Consider the following 22,454-nt stretch of genomic DNA (forward strand, 5'->3'; position numbering starts at 1 on the left):
TTATCATGAGATAAAAATGTCATATTCATATCCTTACGCGTATTTATAAAAATGTTTTAAAATATTATTATACGGTGATACATTGCTAGTGGTCTGTCTACCTTAAACGATGATTAAATGTCTGTATCTGAACTAAAACCATCCCCATCGGTTGCCGTGCCAGAATCCAATAGCCATTTAATAAAACTAAGTAATAAAACTAGTATATTTCTCTTTGAGTTTGTTTCATTTTATTTAACGAGTTATAAATTAATTACGTTTCTATAGCTTCAATAATGTAGTGACTATAGCAATGAAGTGTGAGAGGTGCAAATATAAATATACATATAGTATTTAACAAAAATCATCATCATCATCATCATACAATCACGCCTGTATCCCATAAAGGGGTAGGCAGAACACATGAAACTACTAAAGCTTCAGTGCCACTCTTGGCAAATAAGGGGTTGAAAGAAAACGAAACTGTGACATTGCAGTGACAGGTTGCCAGCCTCTCGCCTACGCCACAATTTAACCCATATCCCATAGTCGCCTTCTACGACACCCACGGGAAGAAAGGGGGTGGTGAAATTCTTAACCCGTCACCACACAGGCTACAAATAATAGTTTGCCAATCGTATCTTATCGTATCTAGAACTAATATTCAACGTATCTTAATAATATTATCTTACGTTCGAATAGCGCCATACCTAACCTACCTACCTTTCAGATCAACTTTTTAAAAGTATACTCTCACTTTAATCTACAATTTGGCCTACATTAGATAAAAAAGAGATATAAATTAAATTATAATTTAAAATATCTAAAAATATGGGTATCTATTGAAGTTACGATTTCTCACTGGAAATTTCCCATAAGCGAAGATAATTGTGCTAAATTGGTACACTGGCCACACCGGCTCCATGAATTATTGTCTTTAGTTTGCTAAAATACAGGCTTGTTTCTATGTACTTTCGTTTAACTTTCTCAAAATAAAAATCACATCATATTTCACGTGACGTAGGTTGAATCCTTTCAATAGACGGAAAGGGAACGCAAAGTGCTTCGCTCAATTAGAACTCGGACGGGTGTCGAGCGATGATTCAACATTTCTCGGGAGATGAATCACTTCTCTTCAGGCTAATTGTGGTTTGTCTGTGACGGACTATGACCCGAAACTTAGAGGTTTCATATGGAACTGAATACTTAAGTACATACTCGTACATGCCATATAAACTCGGCATGAATAGTATTTGCCGGAAGTGTCGTCAAACTTCGTGTTCAAAATGCCTATCATTTGCATTCCTCCTAGTTAAAATGTAATGTGAAATATTTTACTCCACCGTAAATCACTCAAAAAATTGTTCTAAAATATGAATATTTCATTAAACAGTTGGTTTAAGATTGATTTTCGATTTCTCTTGACAGTGATTTAGTCACTTTTGTTTCCTAGAGGTACCTATAGGCATTGAGAACCGATTTCCAGCCCCTCTAGCACTTGTCTTGTCGCGCGCGAGTCCATACTTGAAGTCGCGCTTGATGTATGGACTCGCGCGCGACAAGGCAAGTTGTGCTAAAGGGTCTGATGACTCTGATGCTACAATTCTGATGCTGACATAGGTTTAAGTATATATATTTTAGCGTGAGTAATATAAATATAAAAAAATAAAAATTGAAATATTTCAGTATGAGGAATGTTATGGTATAGCAATGAATGGCAAGTATATCGCCGTTGACAAAAACGGGGTTGTCACGTAAATAAACTTGTATACTTACTATTAACGACGACTTATTGGTAATCATTATTTTTGACCACCAACATAAAACTTCTAAACTACCAATAAAAGTTTTTCAGTACCTACATGTATAATACCAAGAGAACATAATTTAACATATATAATAAATAAGAACAAAACAGATATCACTTACCATCTATTAATAAATCCAACTCAAATCAAGTTCCAAACAAAACAGAATGTTCACTTGAAAACGAATTATGTCGACACCCGACACCTGGGCACTTAGCCAACATCACAACCGCTTACGCATATACATATACGCATATATATTATATTTGAATCACTGAAGTAGACTAACATTCAGACATATTTTTTTATAAAAGAATAAATAACAATAGGCGTGCTGTGGTGCTACTACTTAAACGTTTTATAGCTAGCTCTCTCTAAACGAAGATATTTCTCTTCAGCCGACGAAAATGACAATCATTGACGCTAGAAGCCGATCGAAACGGAGTCTGGTTCTGTCACACCAATATGGAAGACCAGGGGCCCATTTCTCGAAAGGTACCTACAAGCCTTGTATTACAAGTGTGTTTCCATGACAACCCATTTACGATTTGACAGTTCGCGCACTTGTAATACACGGCTTGTACCTTTCGAGAAACGGGCCACAGGTGCCGTAGCCGAAGGATATTTCTGCGACGCGAAACGAAAACGAAACGCCGCGAAAGCTAGTCTGGCTCTGTCGTGCCAATACGCAAGAGCGATAGAGATAGATATCTACGAGCGTTTCGTTTCGTGAGCGTTTGTGCCATTTGGCTGCGCACCCTGTAGAGTTAGCTGGCTACGATAATTAGGTACCTATATTATCGTAAGATAAATAAATAATAATAAATAAATAAATAAATATTTTAGGACATTCTTACACAGATTGACTGAGGCCCACGGTAAGCTCAAGAAGGCTTGTGTTGTGGGTACTCAGACAACGATATATATAATATATATGTAAATACTTATATACATAGAAAACATCCATGACTCAGGAACAAATATCTGTGCTCATCACACAAATAAATGCCCTTACCGGGATTCGAACCCGGGACCGCGGCGTAGCAGGCAGGGTCACTACCGACTGCGCCAGACCGGTCGTCAAAGAGTTGTCGGTAAGAGTTGTGGCGCGACAGAGCCAGTGTGCGTAGCCTAATGCACAAATGCTCACGATAATATTTCTTTCGTAGCTATCTATTTATATCGCGCTTGCGTATTGGCGCGATAGTGCTAGACTACATTTCTGCGGCGTTTCGGTAGCGTTTCGCGTCGCATATATGCCATGTAGCGTCAACGAGTGTCACTTCAGCTGAGCCGGGAGGCCTTTAATTACCAGGCTAAATATGCGGATAAGCCGCTTATTTGTTCGCTTTGATACGACAATGAGTGGGCGCTAAAACGTAGCCTCTATCGGGTCATATTACTTAGTGCGTGAAACATGTTTGAAACTGTTTATTTTTAACCCCCGTCGCAAAAACGACGGTGTGTTATAAGTTTGACGTGTCTGTCTGTCTGTCTGTCTATGTGTGTGGCTGTGTGTGGCATCGTAGCTCCAGAACGGATGAATCGATATCGATTTAGTATTTTTTGTTTGAAAGCTGATTTAGTCGGGAGTGTTCTTAGCCATGTTGTATGAAAATCGGTCCACTATGTCGCGGTCGGGGGTTTTTCAAAATTTAATTTTGTGGTTATACTCCCAGCAGCAGAGATAAATAGTGACGTCGATCTTTTAAATTTAATTTTGGAAAGCGTTTGTGATAATAAAATGTGGTATTTATGGACTAAACCATACCCGATGCCTATTGCAGCGTAGCTTGGACTACCTGCTAAGATTGAAGTCCGGTCTTATCATCATCAGGTCCACTTGATCAAGTTGTTGATTTACATGCTTAAAATCACCTAAATCACCACACATCTTCCTTTAAAAATATAGGAGAGAAAGAATAGTATCAACTCATCGATTCCATCATCAGAACAGCACTAAATTAATATAGGACCACCGATCACTAGTTCAATGAGCAAAACAATCCGTATGCTTATTACTAGCGATATAATCTGTCCCGATTTAAAAAGCGAAGCGTCTGGTTGAGGTAACTGGTGACCGAAGAGCTGGCGACTTCCTCACATAACGTATCAGCATTGCGATACAGTGAGGATATGTCGCCAGTATCCTTGGTACAATGCTGCAAGGGCGTATTTTAGACATTAGCTAGCTTTTAAGTTTAGTCTTAGTTTCTTATATAATTATGTAAATATGTTCATGTAAAAAAAAAATTATATAGTTTAATTTTCGTAGAAACAGGCTCTAAAGAAAATTAGTTTTTCTCAAACATGGTATGAAATATTGATGTTATGTGCCTTATAATTGGCAGCGAAGTATGACGTTGCAGGTGCGGCTAGGACGATTGATAGATAATGGAATTTCATACAAACCTTGCAGGCCAAGGCCAGCAAAGTCCTCTTTTTAGGGTTCCGTAGTCAACTACGAACCCTTATAGTTTCGCCATGTCTGTCTGTCCGTCCGTCCGTCCGTCCGTCCGTCCGCCCGTCCGCGGATAATCTCAGTAACCGTAAGCACTAGAAAGCTGAAATTTGGTACCAATACGTATATCAATCACGCCAACAAAGTGCAAAAATAAAAAATGGAAAAAAATGTTTTATTAGGGTACCCCCCCTACATGTAAAGTGGGGGCTGATATTTTTTTTCATTCCAACCCCAACGTGTGATATATTGTTGGATAGGTATTTAAAAATGAATAAGGGTTTACTAAGACCGTTTTTTGATAATATTAATATTTTCGGAAATAATCGCACCTAAAGGAAAAAAAGTGCGTCCCCCCCCCCCCCCCCTCTAACTTTTGAACCATATGTTTAAAAAATATGAAAAAAATCACAAAAGTAGAACTTTATAAATACTTTCTAGGAAAATTGTTTTGAACTTGATAGGTTCAGTAGTTTTTGAGAAAAATACGAAAAACTACGGAAGCCTACACTGAGCGTGGCCCGACACGCTTTTGGCCGGTTTTTTAATTTCCAAACACAGATAATTGTGACATAACATCCAGGTATTTAGCCAATTAAAAAAAACTATAAGGGGCTTTATAGACGTGCCGACTGCAACTGGTACGGGCCCTAGACAATATTTGATTTTGGGTGCGTTTTCATACAAAATAATTTTTTTTCGTTTTTTTTTTTTGATTTTTTTTTTAATTTTTGTTTTTTTATAAGCGTATACGGGGTATCAAAGGGGACGTACCGTTTAGGAGATACAGCCATCTAAAGTTACTATTTTCAGTAGACTTTATTTATTTCATACCATGTTTGAGAAAAGCACTATACATACCTACATACCTACTATACAGGCCTCTGTAGTAATGTACTATTTCTAACCTTTTCTCTCAATACTACTTAACGTTATCACCAAAAGAAATATAGCCCATTATCGCCATCTGCCATCCTTTGTGGAAAAGGTACATGTACACTTTAGCTTCCCGACCCTTGTCTGCTGACATACTTAATTAAACGAAAAGCGATCACAGCCTTAGCACACTTCGGACCATGGCGAACAAATGTATGAAAGAAACGCGTTCCTACGCACACAGTCTAAGCTCGTGTAGGCGAAGGCGAACGCGTACCACGCTTGTGTGAGTGAGTGAGATAAGACAAGTCGACTGTCGACTGGTCGCGTTCTTGATAGGCGTTAAGAGGATACGGTAGCCAAAATGCTAAAATGGAAAGGAGCCCCCCTTTCAACTTGGGAATTTTAGTTAAATACATATTTACAAGTGTTATTAACTAGATTTATCGAAAAAAAAATTGTCCATTAAGAACAACTCAGTCAAAAGATATTTCAAAAAAATCTTTAAAATCGAGGTTCCGCTCTCGACTCTTTCCTCCTTCAAAACTTAATCAATCGGAACGAAATTTGAGAATTTGAATAACAATGAAATAATCTATGTCGGATTATGTTATATGGATTAAGTTATGTTACCAATCTTGAGTATCACACCTTTTTTTGCGCCACAATGAAAAAGGCGGCTTTTGAAAATTTTTTATTGGCTGTAGAGTCTTTAAAAAGCAGAATATCAAAAAAATAAAAACGGTCCGACACAGATAAAAATAATAACAATCTGTGTTGTAAAAATCATTGCTCTATCTTCAAAAATCAGGGAGGAAATAGTAGAGAGCGTTTGTATGGAGAATTGACCCCAACCGTATCGTCTTAAGTGTGAAGCAGGGAGTGGAAAAGGATACCAATGTGTACATTTTAGCTTCCCCGACCCTTGTCTGCTGATATATTTAATTAAACGAAAAGCGATCACACCCTTAGCGTGGCGGCGCAAAGAGACTTTTTGTTTTGCTTTGCTTGTGACTTCCTTCTTGTTATAGGCATAAGAGTGCATAAGAAGTTACTGCGTTTCAACATTGAGTAGCAGTGTGAGAACACGAGGCTTTTTCATATTTAGTGACGATTTGTTTCGTAAAATTTTCAAAATAATGATTTAAATATCATACAAAATACTTTTTGTTCAGACTTATCATCATCCTCCTTTGCGTTTTTCAAAATAATGATCATACAAAATACTTTTTGTTCAGACTTATCATCATCCTCCTTGCGTTATCTGCTCATGAGACCCCAGGCTCAAAATTTGTTCAGACTCAACAGTCTGTACTATTGATTGTGAAAAAAAAATACAAGTAACATTTTTTACTTCAAATAATAAACAAATTAGTGGAAATTATTTGTATAATTCTACCAAACCAATAGTTACAAAATTTCTTCGAAAATGTGATAATATATTGAGCATTGATATGGGGGTCTATCTTTACATTTTTAGCACTCGACTCAGTCACTCGAAAATCTGCGGAACTCGGCATAATGCTATCTTTTGAAATGGGATTACTTGAATGGTGGTTGTATTCGTCAATCATTTAAATTTAATAAGCGTATTTAAATAGGTACCTACTAGGAGACATACCATAGAAAGGAGACTCAGAATCCTGATTATCTGCTAATAAAATATAAATAATCCCTGCATTCTACACCTCGAAAATTTAATTGACTCTCGTTACCAACGTTTTCCCTATTTCCCTTCTCATCATTATTGCATAACACAAGGTTTTCTTAACACAACACCAGCACCTCAAATTTCACTGGCACATGCATAAGTGTGCCTCTAAATACACAATTCTTCGCCATAACAATCTGTAGGGAAACTTTTAACGAGCAATTTCCTCTGCCGGTGTCTGCTTGCTAGATAAATTAAATTTCTCATTAGACTCTATACTACTTATAACGTGGGACGGGGTCCCACCTTTTCATTTCAATCAGATAGATATTTTCATTATCCGTTCTACAAGGGTGAGAGGGCTCACCTAGCGTCTGTATGGGAAAGTCGACGTCGCGCCGACGCGGCGTCTTTTTCCATACAGTTGGCCCGACGCTACGCTCGCAAGACGCTAACGCCGTGTCTTGCGCGGGCGACGGAGGCGCGACCGTCGCGCGACCGTCGCCGTCGCGTCTAATCGCATCGTCTACTTCCATATCGATAAGGTTTGATTTCGTATGCGTCGCATCGCCGTCGCGCGACCGTCGCCCACGCAAGCCACGGCGTATGACGGGGCCCTAAGTTGCTTGAAAGTGTTTACCTACTAGTTATTTACCGTATTTTGACGATAATAATATTAAATTCGTAAAGATAAGTTTTAGAAATATTTGGATATTATTATTTGTTATCATAAAAGATCATATATAATATTTATTTATTTATTTATATTATAAAATAAATAAAATAAATAAATCATCTTATGAAAGTACCACTGCTCAACATACTAATGCAAAATAGATGACACCCTTTTGTCACATTTATGGACAATGACTTTAAAGTAGTTCTCCTGATATGAATTTCATACAACTTTATATTCAGAATATATCGCCATACATAGATTGTATGAAATTCAAACCTTGACGTGCAGTTAGTTACATATGCATTAATGTACTTATATATGTATAAAAAAATTTAATAACCCATTAATTGTTTGAATTACTTTTTAAACTGTATCCGCTAGTAGTGACACCACTTATTTGCTGTGAAACGGCGATTTGCGACTTGCGAGTCATTATAAACCTACTAGCTTTTACCCGCGGCTTCGCCCGCGTAATAAAAGTATTCTTATTGAAACGTTTACAAAAAATAAGATTTTCATTTGGATCCGTAGGTTTCTTTGTAGGTACATCTGTCCGCGATTATTTCGATTAAGGTAAAGCGGGGCAATTCTCGACTGGGGGGCCATTGTAACTGATCTATTTGCTGTACGGTCAGCCAAGAAAGTGATTTACCACTTTTCGACTCTATTGATCGAAAAGTGGTAAACCACTTTTTGGCCGACTGTACCTTACACATATTACTATTGTTTTAAAAGAAATTCTTGCAAGGATTGTAGAATTGTTACACAGCGACCACAGCGTAGGTAGTAGGTACGAATATGTATGTATTTTACCTATATACATATTTATACTGGGGAAACTTCATACAACCCACATAGCCAGTATCTCGACGCTATGGTCGGTAAGGTAAAAAGTACTTCCTTGCATTATCGCTTACAATTTTTTCCATTTTGCTTATACTTATTGCAAACGTAAACATATAAAAGGCAAGCAAACAACGATCTTCTTACAGCACATTGAATGTAAAAGTTATTACGGATGCAGGATACTCGCCGATGCCTACTTACTAATCCCTTCCTATTTACTGAGCCACCTGCATATTACACTGCCTAGATATCGATTGCCGACCGATTATTCCGACCCCAATGTCCCGTCCCTGTCCTCGTCTATCCCCGTCCCCATCCCCTATTCCTATCCCTATTTCTATCCCTATCCTTATCTATACCTATCCCTATCCCTATCCCTATCCCTATCCCTATCCCTATCCCTATCCCTATCCCTATCCCTATCCCTATCCCTATCCCTATCCCTATCCCTATCCCTATCCCTATCCCTATCCCTATCCCTATCCCTATCCCTATCCCTATCCCTATCCCTATCCCTATCCCTATCCCTATCCCTATCCCTATCCCTATCCCTATCCCTATCCCTATCCCTATCCCTATCCCTATCCCTATCCCTATCCCTATCCCTATCCCTATCCCTATCCCTATCCCTATCCCTATCCCTATCCCTATCCCTATCCCTATCCCTATCCCTATCCCTATCCCTATCCCTATCCCTATCCCTATCCCTATCCTATCCTATCCCTATCCCTATCCCTATCCCTATCCCTATCCCTATCCCTATCCTATCCCTATCCCTATCCCTATCCCTATCCCTATCCCTATCCCTATCCCTATCCCTATCCCTATCCCTATCCCTATCCCTATCCCTATCCCTATCCTATCTATCCCTATCCCTATCCTATCCTATCCCTATCCCTATCCCTATCCCTATCCCTATCCTATCCTATCCTATCCCTATCCCTATCCCTATCCCTATCCTATCCCTATCCCTATCCCTATCCCTATCCCTATCCCTATCCCTATCCCTATCCCTATCCCTATCCCTATCCCTATCCCTATCCCTATCCTATCCCTATCCCTATCCCTATCCCTATCCTATCCCTATCCCTATCCCTATCCCTATCCTATCCCTATCCTATCCTATCCCTATCCCTATCCCTATCCCTATCCCTATCCCTATCCCTATCCCTATCCCTATCCCTATCCCTATCCCTATCCCTATCCCTATCCCTATCCCTATCCCTATCCCTATCCCTATCCCTATCCCTATCCCTATCCCTATCCCTATCCCTATCCCTATCCCTATCCCTATCCCTATCCCTATCCCTATCCCTATCCCTATCCCTATCCCTATCCCTATCCCTATCCCTATCCCTATCCCTATCCCTATCCCTATCCCTATCCCTATCCCTATCCCTATCCCTATCCCTATCCCTATCCCTATCCCTATCCCTATCCCTATCCCTATCCCTATCCCTATCCTATCCCTATCCCTATCCCTATCCCTATCCCTATCCCTATCCCTATCCCTATCCCTATCCCTATCCCTATCCCTATCCCTATCCCTATCCCTATCCCTATCCCTATCCCTATCCCTATCCCTATCCCTATCCCTGTCCCTGTCCCTGTCCCTGTCCCTATCCCTATCCCTGTCCCTGTCCCTATCCCTATCCCTAACCCTATCTCGTTCCTGTCCCTGTCCCTGTCCTTGCCCCTGTCAAATTATCACGCTAGGAGATGAACTTTGAAAAATCCTTTCTTAGTGCTCCTCTAAGGAACTTCCGTGTCAATTTTAAATCTCTTGAACCAGAAGTAAAGATAAAAACTAAACCTATACTTATGGCCATTTTGGATATTTTAACCCCATTGCACAACAACAGGGGAGAAAGTTTCATTTCCACCTCATTAGATTTTAGAATCGTTGTATTTATCGTGATCAGCGACCCGATAAACCATAAAAACGATACCCATATTGTGTTTTTGACTTTACCCCCTTTGGACCCCTTTAGGGGTCAAATTTTCAAAAAACCTGAAACATGTATTTAGTCATATGTCATTAGGAATCCTCCTGTGAAGTTTCGAATAAAATAGTCAAACTAATCTTGTTTCCCCATACAACCTTTGAACCCCCATTTCACCCTTTTAAGAGGTGAATTTTGAAAAATCCTTGGCGTAGAGGAGCACCTCTACGCCATATAAGGAACCTATGTGCCAAATTTGAAATTTCTAGAACCAGCGGTTTCGGCTGTGTGTTGATATATTATGTCAGTTAGTCAGTTTCTTCATTTATATAGTTTTTGATATTTAAACCCCATTGCACTACAACAGGGGAGAAGGTATTTCACTTCCGCCTCGTTAGATTTTAAAAACGTTGTATTTATCGTGATCAGCGACCCAATAAACCGTAAAAACGATACCCATAATAGTTTTTTGACTTTATCACCCCCTTTTCACCCTTTTAGGGGTTAAATTTTCAAAAAACCTGAAACACGTCTTTAGTCATATGTTTTTAGGATTCCTCCTGTGAAGTTTCGAATAAAACAGTGAAACTAACATTGTTTCCCCATACAAACTTTGAACCCCCATTTGACCCCTTAGGAGGCGAATTTTGAAAAATCCTTTCTTAATGCTCCTCTACACTATATAAGGAACCTACGTGCCAAATTTGACATCTCTAGGACCAGCGGTTTCGGCTGTGCGTTGATATGTCAGTCAGTCAGTCAATATCTTCTTTTATATATTTTTTTGATATTTAAACCCCATTGCACCACAACAGGGGAGAAGGTATTTCACTTCCGCCTCGTTAGATTTTAAAAACGTTGTATTTATCGTGATCAGCGACCCGATAAACCATATTACCCATATTGATTTTTTGACTTTATCACCCCCTATTCACCCTTTTCGGGGTTAAATTTTCAAAAAAACCTGAAACACGTATTCAGTCATATGTCTTAAGGAATCTTCCTGTGAAGTTTTGAATAAAATAGTCAAACTAATCTTGTTTCCCCATACAAACTTTGAACCCCCATTTGACCCCCTTAGGAGGTGAATTTTGGAAAATCCTTTCTTAGTGCTCATCTACACTATATAAGGAACCTACGTGCCAAATTTGAAATCTCTAGGACCAGCGGTTTCGGCTGTGCGTTGATATGTCAGTCAGTCAGTCAGTCAGCTTCTTCTTTTATATATTTAGAAGATTTGTTTTTGGATAAGTGGCATATTTAATTCAAAAACGCATCTTTTTAATCCCCGACGCAAAAACGACGGGGTTTAACGTGTCTGTCTGTCTGTCTATTATTTGTCTGTCTGTCTATGTGTGTGTCTGTCTGTGGCATCGTAGCTCCCGAACGGATGAACCAATTTAGATTTAGTTTTTTTTGTCTGAAAGCTGAGTTATGGTAGGACCAGTGCCTTAGCCTACAGATAGGTACCTGTACAAGTGAGTTTCACTTTAGACTGACAGAAACGAAATTTGCCTAATCTTATTGAATTACGAAACTAAAACCTTAACTTCGTTTCTACCTAAGTTGCTAGTTAAGAATATTTTGATGATGTTGCTTGGAGCTGTTCGTTTGAGTTAGAGTAGAAGATTCAAACAAGTATTTGAACAATGAAGTTACAGTTAGCCGCGTCTAATAAGACTGGGAAAATTCGGATATAGTTGTTACTTAAATTTTACCCTATATTATTCATTTGGGGCCGGTACAGCATTTCGCCGTCATCTCATCATCCACTTCCTTTCGTTTCATATCATCTCTCACACAGTCGATCCATCTTCTCTTAATTTACCTAAGCATATCATCATCATCCTCCTTGCGTTATCCCGGCATTTGCCACGGCTCATGGCAGCCTGGGGTCCGCTTTGACAACTAATCCCAAGATTTGGCGTAAGCACTAGTTTTTACGAAAGCGACTGCTATCTGACCTTCCAACCCGAACGGTAAACTAGACCTTATTGGAATTAGTCCGGTTTCCTCACGATGTTTGCCTTCACCGAAAACCGACTGGGAAATATCAAAAGACATTTCGCACATAAATTCCGAAAAACTCATTGGTGCGAGCCGGGGTTCGAACCCGCGACCTCTGGAACGAAAGTCGCACGTACTTACCGCTAGGCTACCAGCGCTTACCAAAACCATATACAAATAAAATAAAAAATACCCGAGGCTTCTAAGTGTCCATAGCTGGATTCGAACCAACCATTATGGCAAAGGCAAATACCAAGTATGTATATGAGAATTTCTCGAAGGCTTGTGACGATGACGCTATCACACACATTACATTTTATTTTAGATACCGGTTTGAATAAATACTATAAATAGCCATTGCTATTAACTATAATTTTGATATATTATCTCTATGTTACCCGTCTGGGTTAAAAAAGAAATATGTACCCTTAGCTTTATTATGTATATTTATGACTCGTCCCATAATACGAACATTACGATCTGATTGTTATTGTTACACTGTATACACGCTCGATATAATACCATATGGTGCGTAAAATGGTCTCGTCGGAAGATCAGCGCTGACCTCCGGGTCGGCATTATGCTGAGACGGGTCCATTTCGTGATAAACTTATCCATCCCATGTACATTTGTAGTTTTAGTCATACTTAATGCATAATGTGTAGTTTTTAAGTTTATTACGAATAAATATTTTGATTGATTGATTGATTGATTAAAATTGCCTTGTATTATGAGAACAGACTTCGGAGCATTTTTAGCTTTGTAGTTAATGGTTAATGATCTTATCATTTTATAAAAAAAATCCAATCAAGTAGAAATCAAAGTCCAAATCTCCAAAATAAAACTAAACTAATAAAAATCGTAACTTAGAAAAAAGTTGTTAATGCAGACAGAAGAGTACAGTCAGCAATTAACAGCTTGTACCAAAGATAAACATTGTAATGAATTGATAGTACCTCTAATACATAGATCCGGCTGACTGAATTTTTCGAAGGCCTGTTTACTTCGGACTATAACGAATGGAAATCATTAAGCTTCCGTTTCGTAGCATCTTGGTAATTGGCAAAACTTTGCTTATTAAAATTAAATAGCTTCTGAACTTCGGATTAAGCGCTAGTGAACTTTACGAGTACTTTCGTTCTAATAGAAGAAAGAAAATTATTTATTACATTCGACTTCGTTCGTAGATAATCTGTGAAAAGCGCTGAAATGCTATATTTAATCAAAGGGCAGCGACTTACAGATGGACGGACAAACATTAAGAAATTATAAGAGTTCCGTTTAGGCTATTTTGGTTCGGGAACCCTACAAATGAGCTTTCGTGATTTGGAATCGAATGGTATTATTGACTGGATTCTATGTCAGTAAATTTTAAAAGCTTACCATTGGACAAAGAGTAGAATCCATACTTAATATTATAAATGGGAAAGTGTGTGTGTCTGTTTGTTTGTCCGTCTTTCACGGCAAAAAGGAGCAACGAATTGACGTGATTTTTAAGAGGAGATAGTTGAAGGGATGGAGAGTGACATAGGCTACTTTTTGTCTCTTTCTAACCCCCCACTTCCCTAGAATGGGGGGTGAACGTTTGTATGGAGCATTCCGCAATTTTCGAATTTAACGCGAGCGAAGCCGCGGGCAAAAGCTAGTAAAACATAATGAAACATTACACATAGGCATCACTGCTACCAGGCTTTAATAATTCTGAAGATTTTAATTTTGAAAATGTTATAAAACATTGTAAGCCCGTAATTTATAACGAAGTTTTCCCCGCGGCAACGAAAGTGATAAGCAAAATCTCGCCTCGTCCCGGTATTCATAAAAAATCCCATTTCTAATGCATGAAGAGCCATAAATATAAATATTTTCATCAGCTTATCACACACGTGGAAGCGTAAATGTACTTCCGCTCGTGTGGGATTCTACGTGTTCTGTACCTAAGTTTGCGTTCAATAAGAAATGTTTTTGCACGAACACGTTACGAATTTGCTCGTCTTTTGATATCAAATGATGTGACATTATATGTTTTTCTCAAACATGCAATGAAATATTGTCTTTACGTTCCTTAAAATGGGCTGGGAAGTATCGCTTTTTGGGCGCAACAACTCGAGAGGACTGTAAAGGGATTTCATATTATTTTTTAGGCCTAGCCTGCAAAGTAAAGTTTTTTTTTATAAAATATTGTCCTTTAGAGCATTTTTTTTTATTTCATTGTATGTTTGAGAAAAGCACTATACATGCCTCGGCGTGAAAACGCATTCCCTATCCTATATACCCACTTGGCCGGAAATCCTCATTTTCCCGGCCTCTGATGTAATGTACTATTGTGTACTTATTATTATCAATATATTACCTGTTTGTTTGCTTTTCTCCTACTTTTTCTACTAATGCTACAGATTGAAAGTAACATAGGGTCAGTTGCATTAACCACATTTGACAGACGCATCATCGTCACGCAGCAGATGTCTTCCCATACAATATCTTCCCATGCAATAAAATTTAACAAACGCTTTAATGGTGACAAACGGTTTGATGCAATCGGCTATTAATCTGCACATTTAACGAGACCCTCAAGTTCCGAACATAAGTCATAGATTTAATAACAATATTAAATCAAACTTCCACAGCGTCATAGGAGTTAAACTTTCTTGAGAACTTTTTTGAATATTAAAAACATCGTTTTACTCAAGTTTTATTATCATGCCTGGTAAAGAATAAAAGTGAACGTGCACCTTCTGTGGGCGAGCTCGCTCCATCGTAAGCCCAATAATTTAAAAAAAATAACCGATGGATTCGAAATATCTCGCCAATAGCGGAATAACAAACTTGAGTAGAACCATAGTATAATAAAGAGTACTATCCTACAGTATGGCCACTCCCGCTCCCCGCTGAAAGTGCCGCCTACCCCCTCTCAGTTACCTCACAGTTACCGCCTGTCAAAAATGCGATGCCCGTCATATTTCACTCATACAAGCATAGTACGCATTCACCTACACGAGCTTAGACTGTGTGCTAGGAACGCGCCTATTTCATATATCAGCAATTCCCGAAAAGTTTGTACATTTGGATCTCATCTCCGATTTTGATAAAAATTGGTAGGCTGATAGAGTCCATGATGCTGAGCCAGATCCTCTAGGTTTCCCAAAATGTCCTAGGTTGTTTGTATGAAACCTTCCTTTTTTGTTACCGAAAATGTATAGAAATCTGGTAACAAAAAAGGAAGGTTTCATACAAACAACCTAGGACATTTTGGGAAACCTAGTGGATCTTGCTTAGCATCATGGACTCTATCAGCCTACCAATTTTGATCAAAATCGGAGACGTGATCGAAATGTACAAACTTTTCGGGAATTGCTCATATTTGATCGCCAATGTCCGAGGTGTGGTAGAACCATGCTTTTCAATATCTGCACGTGGGTGATGTGAATGTTCATTTACTTGACAAATTACGTTGCATTGTTCACGATACTCTCTGTAAAATGACAAAGAAGGACCGTTGGTCCTTACAAAAGTTTGCATTTTTCTCCCTGAATATTGTCAACCAACCTGTATATCAACCAAGTACCTGCCCTTTCTTAAGTCGTTTTTGACTTTTTTAGGACGACCGCCGTGAAATCACCTACCGATATAAACGTAATGTTCTTGGGATCTTAACACTATTGTATTTTTTTTCTATCCATTGAAACCAACATAATTGTCGCTGTAATATCCCTACATAGTATAAAACAAAGTCGCTTTCTCTGTCCCTATGTCCCTGTGTATGCTTAAATCTTTAAAACTACGCAACGGATCTTGATGCGATTTTTTTTAATAGATAGAGTGATTGTAGAGGAAGGTTTACATGTAGGTATAGTACCCGCGCGAAGCCGGGGCGGGTCGCTAGTAAATACTAAATTGAACTTCGAAAACTGAAAATTCCTTTAGGTCTGGACACTTTAGTTGGCAATAAAGACTCGTTTCGTGAAGGTATAGTAACCTACAGAAGTGAACCCTCTGCGAACAAATTTAAAATACCTATGTTATGTAGCAGGTTACTTAACTCTTCAGGTAAGTATACAATATGTAAAAAACCCGGTTCCGATTTCAGCAAGCAGGGTTGCGGCTGGTAATAATGCCGGGCAGTAAAATTACTCTATTATGTAATTAAATGGTTCCTACTCCAATTAGTGTAATTAGAAACCAGCTTTTTCAGCGAAACGTTTTCCTCGCAAAAATCTAGTTGAATACCGCCAGCGCCATCTAACGGCGAGTAGCGTACCTGAAGAAAACAACATGGTGCGCGCCATCTTTTAGTGAGTAGCGTTTAGGAAAAGCAGCTTTGGGACTTACTTCACATCTCGATAGATGGCAGGGTACAGAGGAAAAGCAGAGGAAAATGAACTTTGTCAGATTCCTTATCTCATAGAAGGCAACGGACAACAAAATGTAAGGTCGTATTCAGAGATGGCGTTTCGAAAATGTGGTATATATTAGTATTTATTATAAAATAATCATAATAGTTAACATAAAAGTGTTACTTAATATCGTACAAAAAAAAATGGGGATAAAACAAACCGGAAGCCTGTCTAATAAAACGGTGTTCAATTTAATTTCGACCAAGTATACATTTATTATTATGCGTGTAATTGAAACTTATAGATAGCGGTTTTAATCACTATGAATGAATAAATGGTATGGGTGTGATTGTAGAGGATGAAACTGATAAGTGATAAAAAGGCCGTAAAAAAAGGCAAAATGTGCTTAATATGTTTCAGGTGCCCATGGGCAGCATTGATCGCTTACCATCAGCGACCTGTCTGCTTGTTTGCCTATAGGATAAAAAAAGTGAAATGTACCTGTTCGTTTTATTTGTCTAGTGCATTTTTATTTTCTTTATATTTAATATTTTATGGTTTTTACTTAGGTACTCACTTAATGTTAACACGCTCACGAATAAAATACATGAAAATACATTTAATATATTAATATCTACGTATATAAGTATTTATAAATATTATATATATCGTTGTCTGAGTACCCACAACACAAGCCTTCTTGAGCTTACCGTGGGCCTCAGTCAATCTGTGTAAGAATGTCCCATAATATTTATTTATTTATTTATATTTATTTTAATTTTTCCTTGAGTAAAGAGCAATCGCTACATAACTTTAATATTGTATAATTAAATTAATTTAAAATGTCTACAGTGTCTAGACAAAAAGTTCAAAGGTCATGTAAAATTAACTTCGTGATAAACAGGCGTGCATCTGAAAGATATTGTATGCATGTAACTATAAAAAAGTAATCATTACGTCATTACTCTAGAAAAATAGGGAAATTGCCTGTTCTTAAAATATAATAATCAGACCAGCATGTATGAAATAAAACATCAGATAATTTTAAGACAAACATGGACAGTAGTTATCTTATTTCTATTTAAAAAAAAAAAACCAGATATGACGTCACTTAACTAGATTCCATATTGAGTCCGTATTAAAAAACAGGTCAAATTCGTTTTGACCGTTCTTAAATAGCAGCTGATCTGATTAGAAGGAGAGTAGCCTACTATACCTAGAAAAGAGCATTTACAAATATGCATTGCTCTTTTACAAATAATTATGTTATTGTAAATGTACTACATATTCATATTTGCATTGTAGGCTTGTTTGGAATAAATTCTGTAAATGAATTTTGTAATCGGTTTTAAACCCTTTCGCAGAAAGAGTGAACTAAGTAATCTCTTTCCGAACATATTCTACAGAGAGAGATAGACTTACACGCATCGTAATAGTACTAACTAGTTTTCAAAGGCTTGTACAAACATTGGCAAAATTGTTTTTATTTTCTTTTCACGCTGTCAAAACCTGGCTTCGAAAAAAATTAACACTTCGCCAGGCCATCAATTTAACCCGGAATAATCCAATAAAACTGTATTTTATTTCTGCTTGCTCCTGATATTTCCGCCCATAAAAGGTATTCGGTTTCAGTTCGAGCCATTGACCACCATACTATATCAGATTAAAAGTAAAATTTATTACTTTTGAGCGCCAGCCTCGGCCCAAACTGGATTAACTCGTTTTTGATGAAAGTTATAAACGACCACCAATTTTAAAGTGCTTTCTGATAAAAAGTGGTAAAAACAATAGGTTTATAAATCAAAAATAGCCATAAATACTGGAGGAATTCAAGTGAAACAGCATGTAACCTATATTTCAGCAATTTGGTGATTTGTTGAGTAGTTCATGGAATAGGTACAACTTAAATTTTCGCATAAAATGCACAGATTTTTGCTTGTAAAATTAATGGCTGCTGCTTTAGTTTTCAAATCAGACTATGAAAATCAACTGTAGGTGTTAAAAATGACCCACAAAATTCAATCTGAACTTAAAATACCAACAATCATATGTATAAATGTAGAAATGGGCATGTGATGCGAAGGGATGAAAGTCATGTGACGAGAAAGGCATTGCGAATGAGTGTGGAAGGAAGTAACGGGAGAGGAAAACCGAGGAAAAGGTGGATGGATTGTGTGAGAGATGATATGAAGCGAAAGCAAGTGAATGATGAGATGACGGATGATAGGGAGGTATGGAAGCGGAAGACATGCTGCCCCGACCCCAAATGAATGGGATAAGGGCAGGCGAATGAATGATGATGATTACAGACGACTTATTATTACCAAAGACATACCTATATTACTCCGTACCATACAGGAAAAGTTACGGTGGCCTAGATGGCATTACACCTTTGGGGAACGCTCAGCTAGATGGCGTTAATATTAATATTTGACATTTTAACACATATCAAGCTAACAATATGAACCAAATTGTCAAAACTGAGGTTCAAAAGTTTTTAGCCTGTGTCGAGAGATGGCAGTCAATGCACTGTGATTACACATTTTACTTTGACAGTAACTCTCTATAATACTCGATCCTCTTTGTACTCGATCCTCTTTGACTGTGATTACACATTTTACTTCGACATTAACTCTCTATAAGACTCGATCCTCATTGTTATTACTTACTGCGACGTAGTTCTTATTAGAAATAACACTGTGCGTACTTTCGTTGGGAGATTGGACATTACAATTTATGATTTTAATTTTTAAGTCGGTTCTACAAAATTTTTGGTATTTATCCAAAGGCATTAAGACGAATAACGAAGTAAAATTTTTCTTAAAATCTCAAGCTAAAAACGCACCAATTAATACACGGTGAATTAACCCGTACCGTTCAAACTTTGCATAGTTTAGTATTTTTGAGGTCATAATGAACAAGATTTACTATTAGGACTAATGCTGGAAACGCAAAAAAAAGGCTGTTTCATACATTTCGACTGTCATGATGCCGCTCATTTCAGGGGGTTACCATGACGTGCTAAAGCCGTTCAGTTTAGGTTGAGAGAGAGGGACGGAGCTATGTAACTGCTATAGCTGTGTCCCTTTCTCTCAACCTAAACTGAACGTCTTTAGTACGTCATGGTAAACCCCAGTTCTATGGAACACTTGGAACAGACAATTTTGTTTTCGCGAATTCAGCATTGGTCCCACAATAATAGTACATTGTGCAACAAGGGGATGAAGTTGAATATTACTAACGAGAGTAAGTTAAATCGCGACGGCTTTCCGAGCGATTTAAAACTCGAGTTAATAATATTCATACTCCCCGAGTTACACACACTCGCAATGTAAAAACTGTGTAAATAGATGTAAAAAAAGTTAAGTACGGTACAAGAAATTTCATTATTCCCTTGGGAGAACGATTTTTCTATAACTCACGCTCCGCCTGCGTGCAATAGCACATTTAAAGTGCGGGTGTGATGAAAGATAGATAGATAGAATACTCTTTATTGGCACACCTCAGCAAAAGATACAGTAGAGACAAAACAAATGATTATAAATAGAGTATAAGTAGAGTTATTTATTATGACCTCAAAAGTCACTACTTGTGCAAACTTTGATTGGTCCTTTTTAACCGACTTCAAAAAAGGAGGAGGTTCTCAATTCGACTGAATGTTTTTTTTTTTTTTTTTTTGTATGTATGTTCCTCAATATCTCCGAGAATTGTGGACCGATTTTCAAATTTTTTTTTTTGATCGAACGGGTATAACCCCGAGATGGTCCCATTGGCACCAAGTCAGGGTCTGATGATGGGATCCTGGAGAAATCGAGGGAACTCTTCAAATGTTATAGGAACATGTAATGTTTTTAGTGTATTTTTCAAAGGTAAACCAATATTTACGCCTGATGGTGATAATTTTATGTGGCTGAGCTGATGATGGAAGGTCAACTCCTCAATGGTTAGGAGTTAAAGGATAATTCTTTCACTAGTGTACATGTATTCGGACTGATACATATAATATCAATAGGAACCACTAAAAATCAACAAATAAATAAACTTTTTAACAAAAAATAAAACCGCCTTCAAAAATAAGCGCGTTACAAAACACGGAGAAACTAAAAAGCAAAAAATAATAAACCTTTGAATTCAGATTTCTTATCGTATTGCAATAACTCTAAACATCCAAATTATAAACAAATCAATTATTTTTGGAGTCGGTGCCAGCCTGCGTATGGTTGGGTGGGGCAAACAGGCAATAGCAAGGCGACGAACAGGTCTGGTACCGACTGAAAAAATAATTGATTTGTTTATAATTTGGATGTTTAGAGTTATTGCAATACGATAAGAAATCTGAATTCAAAGGTTTATTATTTTTTGCTTTTTAGTTTCTCCGTGTTTTGTAACGCGCTTATTTTTGAAGGCGGTTTTATTTTTTATTTCACCAATACAGGGTGAAACGAATCCCACCCAACGAATTCGAGTAGAAATAAAAACGCTAATAGTTCCCAACAACGAACGGGCCAGTTGTTCGTGACGTAACTAATTACTTTAGCATTCAGAGTTTTCATTTTTCCAATTCTAGACTTCAAAGACAATTAAGGCCCCAGTGAACATTTTAAGAGAAAATAAATAATCACGTTTATTGAATGAATGAAACCAGTTATTAACTAGGCATGTATTTATATAGCTTCACTATAGTTCAATAATTTAATGTGGCGACTTAACAACACACAGCAATCGTTATTTGTTTTACAAGGGGGCAAAGTTGTTGTTTAACCGCACGTGCCAATATTGATACCCGAGCAAACGAAAGATTCCAATAGTGGAATCTTGAGCATTACGAGGCAGGGTTTCAAGGCACGAAGGTTAAACAAACTTTGCCACCGAGTGAAACACAAACATTTTCACCACACCAACATGAACAAAATACTGACTATAAAACCAAACTAAATCAAATCAAATACATCCATTTATTCAATGGCTTGGCTCGCGTTAGAAGGAGACAAAAAGTAGCCTATGTCACTCTCCATCCCTTCAACTATCTCCACCTAAAAAATCACGTCAATTCATCGCTCCGTTTTGCCGTGAAAGACGGACAAACAAATAGACACACACACTTTCCCATTTATAAAATTAGTATGGATTTATGATTCAAAATCATCATTTATAGGTAAATTTTACCTGCCAGCTTAAGACACCAAGTTAAAATTTGTATGAAATAACTTTGCACTCTTGTGGATAAAATGCACTTTTGCTATCTGTTTTCAAATACCAGTTCGTGTGCAGAAAAAAATGTTGATTTTCATGACGTAACTGGGTTTGTTCCTCAGTTAATTGTAAAAATATGTTTATTTCCTTGATTTTCTATCATTCATCAAAAGTGTTTTTTCACTATTTATATTATTTTGAACTTTTCACAAACATTCTGTGTCAATGTCAATCAATCTAGTCTTTAAAAATTGGCGTCCTTGGAAAAGACGTCAAAACTGGCGTCTGTATTCAATTAATATATTAGGGTAATTTCGAAGTACTAAAATGCTCGGGTAATTTCGAAAGGGGAGTCTTGACATGATAGAAATAATGGTGATTTTTATGTGACTTTCGAAATTAAGTAGACGTCATTCGAAATTACCCCAATATTGGATTACCTACTTAATTGGCAATGAATCACCTGACCTAGGTAGAGGTACACATAAAAGTAATATATTTTCTTCGATACCTGCTCTTAAGGCTAATGGAGATCTGTATAATGCATGCGATATGTGGCCGACCTTGCAATGAATTTCTCAATAGTAGTGGGTAAACTATGACCGCTGTAGATCGAATTCACAAGAGACTGGATGAGGTATAATTACCCATGAAACTTGTGATAAAAGTGTGTTTATATA

Source organism: Leguminivora glycinivorella, chromosome 1 (genome assembly GCF_023078275.1).
Source record: "Leguminivora glycinivorella isolate SPB_JAAS2020 chromosome 1, LegGlyc_1.1, whole genome shotgun sequence".
Classification (NCBI taxonomy): Eukaryota; Metazoa; Arthropoda; class Insecta; order Lepidoptera; family Tortricidae; genus Leguminivora; species Leguminivora glycinivorella.